Source organism: Atractosteus spatula, chromosome 17 (assembly GCF_055471065.1).
Source record: "Atractosteus spatula isolate fAtrSpa1 chromosome 17, fAtrSpa1.hap1, whole genome shotgun sequence".
Lineage (NCBI taxonomy): Eukaryota > Metazoa > Chordata > Actinopteri > Semionotiformes > Lepisosteidae > Atractosteus > Atractosteus spatula.
Genome location: NC_142722.1, coordinates 17,361,952 through 17,365,321, shown reverse-complemented (window position 1 = coordinate 17,365,321; position 3,370 = coordinate 17,361,952).

The following is a 3,370-nucleotide window of genomic DNA, read 5'->3' as shown; positions in this document are numbered from 1 at the left end:
ACCGCCCAATGCACACACATACCACAGCCCCCAGAACCCCCACACACCGCCCAACGCCCACAGCACCCAGAACCCCCACACACCGCCCAACGCCCACACACCCCCCAGAACCCCCACACACCGCCCAACGCCCACACACCCCCCAAAACCCCCACACACCGCTCAAACGCCCACACACCCCCCAGAACCCTGACACACCACCCAACGCCCACACACCCCCGAGAACCCCCACACACCGCCCAACGCCCACACCCCACAGCCCCCACACACCACACACCGCCCAACGCCCAAACACCCCCGAGAACCCCCACACACCGCCCAACACCCACAAACTCCACACCCCCCAAAACCCCCACACACCGCCCAACGCCCACAGCCCCCAGAACCCCCACACACCGCCCAACTCCCACACACCCCCCAGAACCCCCACACACGCCCTGAGAACCCCCACACACCGCCCAACGCCCACACCCCACAGCCCCCAAAACCCCCACACACCCCCCAGAACTCCCACACACCGCCCAACGCCCACACACCCCCAAGAACCCCCACACACCGCCCAACGCCCACACACCCCCCCGAACCCCCACACACGCCCTGAGAACCCCCACACACCGCCCAACGCCCACAAACCCCAGAGCCCCCAAAACCCCCACACACCGCCCAACGCCCACAAACCCCACAGCCCCCACACACCGCCCAACGCCCACAAACGCCGCAGAACCCCCACACACCGCCCAACGCCCACACACCCCCCAAAACCCCCAAACACCTCTCAACGACCACACACCCCACAGCAACCACACACCGCCCAACGCCCACACACCCCAAAGCACCCCCACACACCGCCCAACGCCCACAGCACCCAGAACCCCCACACACCGCCCAACGCCCACACACCCCCAGAACCCCCACACACCGCCCAACGCCCATACACCCCCCCTAAACCTCACACACCGCCCAGCGCCAACACACCCCCGAGAACCCCCACACACCGCCCAATGCCCACAAACCCCACAGCCCCCAAAACCCCCACACACCGCCCAACGCCCACAAACCCCACAGCCCCCAAAACCCCCACACACCGCCCAACGCCCACACACGCCCCAGAACCCCCACACACCGCCCAACGCCCACAAACTCCACAGCCCCAAAAACCCCCACACACCCCCCAAAACCCCCACACACCGCCCAACGCCCACACACCCCCAAGAACCCCCACACACCGCCCAACGCCCACACAACCCCGAGAACCCCCACACACCGCCCAACGCCCACAAACCCCACAGCCCCCAAAACCCCCACACACCGCCCAACACCCACAAACCCCACAGCCCCCAAAACCCCCAAGCACCGCCCAACGCCCACACACCCCCCAGAACCCCCACACACCACCCAACGCCCACACACCCCCAAGAACCCCCACACACCGCCCAACGCCCACACACCCCCCTGAACCCCCACACACCGCCCAACGCCCACACACCCCCGAGAACCCCCACACACCGCCCAACGCCCACAAACCCCACAGCCCCCAAAACCCCCACACACCGCCCAACGCCCACACACCCCCCAGAATCCCCACACACCGCCCAGCGCCCACAAACCCCCGAGAACCCCCACACACCACCCAACACCCACACATCCCCGAGAACCCCTACACACCGCCCAACGCCCACAAACCCCACAGCCCCCAAAACCCCCACACACCGCCCAATGCATACAAACCCCACACCCCCAAAACCCCCAGACACCCCCCAACGCCCACACACCCCCCAGAACCCCCACACACCACCCAACGCCCACAAACCCCCAAGAACCCCCACACACCGCCCAACGCCCACACACCCCCGAGAACCCCCACACACCGCCCAACACCCACACACCCCCAAGAACCCCCACACACCGCCCAGCGCCCACACACCCCCCAAAACCCCCACACACCGCCCAACGCCCACACCCCACAGCCCCCAAAACCCCCACACACCGCCCAGCGCCCACACACCCCCGAGAACCCCCACACACCGCCCAACGCCCACACCCCACAGCCCCCAAAACCCCCACACACCGCCCAACGCCCACAGCCCCCAGAACCCCCACAGACCGCCCAATGCCCACACACCCCCCAGAACCCCCACACACCGCCCAACGCCCAGAAACCCCACAGCCCCCAAAACCCCCACACACCGCCCAACGCCCACAAACCCCACAGCCCCCGAGAACCCCCACACACCTCCCAACGCCCACACACCCCCGAGAACCCCCACACACCGCCCACCGCCCACAAACCCCCAAGAACCCCCACACACCGCCCAGCGCCCACACACCCCCCAGAAACCCCACACACCGCCCAGCGCCCACACACCCCCGAGAAACCCCACACACCGCCCAACGCCCACACCCCACAGACCCCTAAACCCCCACACACCGCCCAACGCCCACACACCCCCGAGAACCCCCACACACCGCCCAACGCCCACACACCCCCCAGAACCCCCACACACCCCCGAGAACCCCCACACACCCCCCGGCGCCCACACACCCCCGAAAACCCCCACACACCGCCCAGCGCCCACAATCCCCACAGCCCCCAAAACCCCCACACACCGCCCAACGCCCACACACCCCCGAGAACCCCCACACACCCCCCAACGCCCACACACCCCCCAAAACCCCCACACACCGCCCAACGCCCACACACCCCCGAGAACCCCCACACACCGCCCAACGCCCACACACCCCCCAGAATCCCCACACACCGCCCAGCGCCCACACACCCCCGAGAACCCCCACACACCGCCCAACGCCCACACCCCGCAGCCCCCTAAACCCCCACACACCGCCCAACGCCCACAAACCCCACAGCCCCCAAAACCCCCACACACCGCCCAACGCCCACAAACCCCACAGCCCCCAAAACCCCCACACACCGCCCAACGCCCACAAACCCCACAGCCCCCGAGAACCCCCACACACCTCCCAACGCCCACACACCCCCGAGAACACCCACACACCGCCCACCGCCCACAAACCCCCAAGAACCCCCACACACCGCCCAGCGCCCACACACCCCCCAGAAACCCCACACACCGCCCAGCGCCCACACACCCCCGAGAAACCCCACACACCGCCCAACGCCCACACCCCACAGACCCCTAAACCCCCACACACCGCCCAACGCCCACACACACCCGAGAACCCCCACACACCGCCCAACGCCCACACACCCCCCAGAACCCCCACACACCCCCGAGAACCCCCACACACCCCCCGGCGCCCACACACCCCCGAAAACCCCCACACACCGCCCAGCGCCCACAATCCCCACAGCCCCCAAAACCCCCACACACCGCCCAACGCCCACACACCC